Raw genomic sequence first — 6,336 nt, 5'->3', positions numbered from 1 at the left:
CATTCCGAATTCAAAACTTGTGTAGGTCAGTTTTGTCCTTTATCTCTTAATAACTGTTAAATTATTAATAATTATGTATGGAAGAGAGAAAGTGATCGGGGCTTGTGATTTACTTTAGGTTTTCGATACTTACTGTCCGGATGATGACAAAACTACAGTGTACCAGATCTGACTTTTAATATATTTATCTCTGTCCCTCTACGTTCCAAGTTCGAATTGTTTCCACATTAAGTTATCTTTCATTTCTTAGAGATCGATAAGTACCAGTAATATCGTTTCTATTTAATCGATAGTATTTCTTCATAAAATTCGTCTTTTGTCAATGTGAGAAATCAATATAGACAAAAGAAAGGAACAGCAGAAAGAAAAATCCAAATAATAATAATAATAATAATAATAATAATAATAATAATAATAATAATAATAATCAGGGCATAATAATTATGCCCTGATGAAGTACCAGACAGTGGCTCTCATGGCTTCTGATCTTAACTGATTGGAAGTGTTATCATGTACATTGTTTTGTCTTGGTATAAAAGATGGGCTACAGCAAATATTCTGCTCAATACCACAGATTTGCTTGTCAGTTGTTTGACCTTAACCAGTTGACCATGTCCCTTAGTGCCTGATCATATGTGCATCTCTGATCACGAGCAGAAGTAGTGGGGGGAGCATCATAGCCATGTGTTGAGAGGTGTTTGAATAATTCACCTCTGGAAACATGGGTGTTTCATTCAATATCCTTAAACAACCCTTATTCAGAGACCTTTTGAGCAAGATGGGCTACTCGATCAGAAGAAAATTGTAACTGGGCCCCACCTGCAAGGTCATGTACTGTTTATCACCATGTCGCACACATATGGTTGTGATGCATGTGCCTAGTGTATCCTTATCAGACGGGTAGTCATGATGGGTATACTGGGCTTTGTATATTTTACCCCAGTGTCACTTTGATGGCATGCACTGCTCCCTGACTCAATAATAATCTGAATTGCCTTTGTCTATAAAGTTTCACTTGCGTTGGAAACGGAACTGCATGAATGCAGTATTAGGTGCCATGATATTCTGACTTGAAATTCGTTCTATTTCAGTGACCAGATAAAACCAAGAATCAAATCAGTACCATTAGGACTGCGGGTCAAGCCAAATTTAATACACTCTACATTTGCTCAAAAAAGTGTAACTGTGCCAATGTCAGAAATTATTGTAGACGCTTGTGTAAAATTCAATTTTGTTTTCGGTTAAAATTATGAAATTTAATTTATTACGCATACAGCAACCGACTCTAGGGTTTCAAAAATAACACTTCGGCATTTCAATTTATAATTATTATGCTGTACATTGAAAGTCAAGACAATGAAATATTTTTTTCCAATATTGTTCACTTACATATAATTACTGTATCCTCGAAGGTTCACATAATTCTATTATTTATATAAATTATTATAGCCTTGAAGCCAACTTTTGTCTACTTACTGTTAAGATGATGTACTATTTGTGGTCATGTGTGTCTAATAAAATACTCTGCAATTTGTTATGGGTCTCTAGTCTTGCTATTATTATCATAAATAACCAGGAGATAAATTTGATTTTGATTTTCAATTCTGCTTGTCTTCAGAATTTTTCTTTTCTTCCTTCTTTCTTTTTCTTCTTTTTTTTTTAACCTTCTCAACAAAAGCAGCCGAAGAATCACAGACCATTACGACATTACAAGAATTACGATAAACGATCGCGAGATTAACACTCTTGTACCCCCACCAGTCTCACCTGATACTTCGGTCATACGAGACCCTAAAGTATATTGGACATGCAAGGCGGCGAGCTGGCAGAAACGTTAGCGCGCAGGGCGAAATGCTTAGCGGTATTTCGTCTGTCGTTACGTTCTGAGTTCGAATTCCGCCGAGGTTGACTTTGTCTTTCATCCTTTCGGGGTCGATAAATAAAGTACCAGTTTCGCACTGGGGTCGATGTAATCGACTTAATCCGTTTGTCTGTCCTTGTTTGTCCCCTCTATGTTTAGCCCATTGTGGGTAGTAAAGAAATATATATTGGACATGATGTTTTACAATCATTAACTTTGTACCAGTATATTCTGAGTTCAAAACTTTTGGTGATGGGAGGGGGCAACGTTGTTTTGAATATCTTAGAACACAGTAATAGGAAACATAACTTTCAATGGGACATAAAACCGAGACGGGAACCTGGCTGTCTGGATACTTACTTATTACTCTGCATTTGCATCTTTTGCTTTTAAATAAAGTAAATAAAAGAAGGCGCAGGAATCAGCATTGAATAAAATATAGTCGTGTGAAGTCGTGTTTAACACGGTCGTGTGAAGCCATGAAAAGCAGAATTGGTGTTCGTAGTTGGGCAGCGTAAAAGAACGCAGAAACGCATGTGTCCTACGATCGAATGATGTCATTTACAGCCCACTGTATTTTCACACATGTCGTCTTGGAAGAAAATTTCCCTCTTGAGACCATGCTGCCGCAAGAGATCTTCCCACATCCGAGTGTACTGTAACGTGTTAAATATAATTTTACACTAATGATTTATTCAACGTTGCTTCATGCATTTTTATTTAATTCTAGTTTGACCGAGCTTCACGCACATCAGTAAACATGTTCTTAGCCGTTCTAGTATAAGAACGAATTGTTCATATTGGGCTGTGAAAGGCAGGTTTGTCGTTCCTAACTGACGGAAAAAGAGACATTTGTACCCAGGGTAATTTAGTCTTGGATACCTTATTGATAAAAATACAATGGGAAGGTGATAACTTTAGATTCTAGGATAGCCTGGGAGTGATCTACAACTGAAGTCTCTAATATCAATTATTATTGTATCATATATTAGACGGTAAGGCATCGAGCTGGCAGAACCCTTGCCACACCGGGCAAAATGCTTAGCAGCATTTCGTCTATCTTTACGTTCTGAGTTCAAATTCCACCAAGGTCAATTTTGCCTTTCGTTTTTTCGGAGTTGATGAAATATGTACCAGTCAAGTACCGGGGTCGATATAATCAACTTACCCGCTTTCTTTAAAAACTACTGGCCCTGTGCCAAAATTTGAAACCATTATATGTTAGATAATGTTGTCTTAGATACCCTGTCAGTAAGTGTTAGCTATACGTTTGCACTTGTATGCAAATCTGGGTAATGTTTCATTTTATAGAAGATCGACAGTTGCTCGTACATGCTAATTTTCTTTTGTCACACTACTAATCAGGGACGGACTGTGAGTATTAAGGGCCCTCGGGCATAACTGTTTACCGGGCTCCTTTGAAAGTGTGTTTTAGTAGAGTTAGCATATTGAGTGTGAGCCCCTCAGAGCTCCGGACCCTTGGGCAGTGTCCAATTGACCGATGGCTCAATTCCGCCTCTGCTATTAATACTGTTCAAGGGAAATGATCGCTGCTCTTGGGCCAGTACAGCTAGGAACAATATCGAAGGTGTTGATCCAAGATCACAAGGCGTCTCGTCCCACACTTTAATAGTTTCACTAATTCAATGCTCTGGGTTGGTTCTATCTTTTTTCTTGTCCTTGAAAGGATTAAAGATATCTTGACTTCACCGGAATTTGAATGCAGAGTCGGAATAAATATCGCAAGGCATTATAGGACTTACTCTAACAACTTTTCCTATCCATCCCCTTATCTATCAATAGATACTTCCTATGACTAGCAGTGTAACTGGGGTGGAGGAAGGACTATCATTTCAATAATTTCAGATAAATCGCTGAATGATTATTTTTTCAGTCATTTTTATATTCCCCAACCGCTTCGTGAATGCAATCTATTCTTTAGACACGATACATCAGAAAGTGATATTGTTCTCTATGAAAGTAGATGATGTTACAAATTTATATGTATTTTTTATCTATTAAATGTTTCTTTTATACATTCGCCTTCGCTAAGGCGGAGGTATTGTTTTCAGTCGTATTTGTTTGTCTGTCCGTGGACACGATATCTCAAGAACCGCTGGATGGATTCGGATGAAACTTTCAGGGATGTTTGGCCTCGTGACTGGCACAGACTGAGTAGATTTTGGGATCGATCCGGTACTGGACAAGGATTCTGAATTAGTTTTCCTTTTTTTTTATATTTAATTTTTGAGAGCGGTCGAGTTCATTTTTAGTATTTTCGTTTGTGAGAGCAGTCGAGTTTATTTCAGATATTCTCATTTTAAAAATCATCTCTGGCTAATCGTTAAGAGGACGTTGGTGTTGTAGTCAAGTCATTTAATTCCCTGTTGCATTTGATGTGTATTCGTTTCATGTAAGTCTTGTTGTTGTTTGAATTGTTGAAGGTCTACCGCACCTAATTGTTGTATTACTGAATTGTTAAATTTATTGTTACCTGTGAATTCTTCTTTTTCTTCCCCATTTATGGGTGAAGTTGTGAATAATACCGTTATGGAATATCAACCAGTTCCAGCCAACAGTTACGCTGCAGTGACTGGGAAAAGTCTAATGGCAAATGTCTTGAAAGTTAGAGAAATCCAACTGAACGAAACAAATTTTAAGAAGTGCAATGAATTGTTAAGAAAGGAAGGAGACAACCTGAGTCTGACGCTGCCTAAGGAAATTTTGGAAAAAAAAAACCCAGAAAAAAGGACAGTAATATAGAGAACGTTGTATATCGCTACAAAAAGAGTTGAAATAGCTGCAGTAGTGACAGTCGAAGAATGCTTGAAAGAAATCAAAAATCTAACTACTTACTACACCAGAGGAAAGAAATACGGCACAGTGGAGTAAACACTCTGCTGTGCCTTTGAAATCAACTGAATGGGTGCAACTACCAACCTACGGTGGCAAACGTGCGGCCAAAGTGAGGATTGGTAGAGTGCCCCCAGAAATTGACGAGGCGTGGCTGGTGGCAGCCATCCTCTATAATACAGAAGAAGAAACCAAAATACTTAAAATCACAAGAACTACGGAGGTAAACTAATGGGGATACGGCCTTGAGGTGTCGGTTGACATCAGTTTACCAGACCTCCACAAATTTGCAGAGGAATTGGTGTTGCCGGACGAGACGAAACTGAGAGTTGTAGCGGAAGGAAGACCTCCCGTATACTGTCAATGTGGACTAAGTGTCCCCAGAAATACGAAGAGGAGGGGATAGAGAAAGAACAAGAAAAAGAGGTTTCAACATCAGAAGAGCAAAGTATGGAAGAACAGTATACAGTGGTGAAAAGGAAGAAGAGTAACGCGGACTCACCTCCAAAAAGTCCTAAGAAGAAAAGAAAAGGAAATGGAGAGGAGACGCAGAGTGTGGAACAAGGATAAGCGAACGAGCATAGAAAAAAATGAAAGGCCAACAAAAGTAAGTGAAGGGGTCGAGGAGCGAAGGCAGAAACCGTTACCAACAATCAACAAGGAGGAGAAAGTATAGAAGAAAAAGAAAGATGAAAGAGAAATTATAACAATAAAGAATGAGAGACATACAGAGGTAGAAATACCAGCAACAGTAGAAGAGATTAGTGAAGAAAATCAGAGAGAGACACCGAAAGGAAAACAATTAAGAAATATGATAAAGTACACAAAAAGTGTAGAAACTGAAAAAAGATTGCGAAAATGAAGAATGTAATCAGAATTAAATAGTCACCCAACGAGAAAAATATAGGTTTGAAGGCTGTTTTGCTGGAAAGAGAAAGAGAGGAGAAAGGTTAAAGGAATTGTTTGGTGAAAAGTTAGAAGTGACACCCGTATGGTAAGTGAGGAAATTTAAGAACTGAATAATTATGACTTTGCGTAAATTTTTTTTTAAAAAGATGGAAAAAAAGGAAAAACCAATAGATACAAGATATTAGAGCTCCGGACCCTTGGGCAGTGTCCAGTTGACCGATGGTTCAGTCCGCCTCTGCTATTAATACTGTCCAAGAGAAATGATCGCTGCTCTTGGATATTGAACTGTTAGTAAAATGTTATATAAAAACAGTAAAATGAAACTGCCTGCATATGGGGGGCAGGTAAGTCATTCCACCCTCATTTTTCATTGTATTCATAATTTCATACGATATGTGTTTTTATGTACCCCATTATATTGTTTTGTATGTACTTGTATTGTTCCCCCTCTTTAAGAGCCATGTGCTCAATAAAAGAAATCAGGACGTTGGTGTTGCCTTGGCGGAAGTTTGTGTTCTCTGGGTGCCCTTTTTTCAATATTGCTTTACCCTCTTTTACATAATGCTTTCTTGCATACATACCTAAATTTCAATGAAGCAAAATATTACTTATTCCAGGCATAAAACAACGTGTCATGCATTGGTATCAATAAGGCGGCGAGCTGGCAGGACCGTTAGCACGCCGGGCGAAATGCGTAGCCGTATTTCGTCTGC

At 38.1% G+C, this 6,336-nt stretch overlaps 1 long non-coding RNA gene across 1 annotated transcript in view; it reads right to left on the bottom strand.

The window, feature by feature from the left end:
• Nucleotides 1-516: 516 nt before the first annotated feature.
• The window catches only part of LOC118762362, a 16,815-nt gene continuing 10,995 nt past the window's right edge, over nucleotides 517-6,336 (bottom strand). Inside the window, exon 3 of the long non-coding RNA XR_004998108.1 lies at nucleotides 517-526. This is a non-coding gene — a long non-coding RNA (uncharacterized LOC118762362). The remainder of the gene's footprint in view (nucleotides 527-6,336) is intronic.

This window comes from Octopus sinensis, linkage group LG2, assembly GCF_006345805.1.
Source record: "Octopus sinensis linkage group LG2, ASM634580v1, whole genome shotgun sequence".
Taxonomy (NCBI): domain Eukaryota; kingdom Metazoa; phylum Mollusca; class Cephalopoda; order Octopoda; family Octopodidae; genus Octopus; species Octopus sinensis.
Note: the sequence above shows the minus strand (reverse complement) of the source record. Positions and strands in the feature narration are given on the sequence as shown.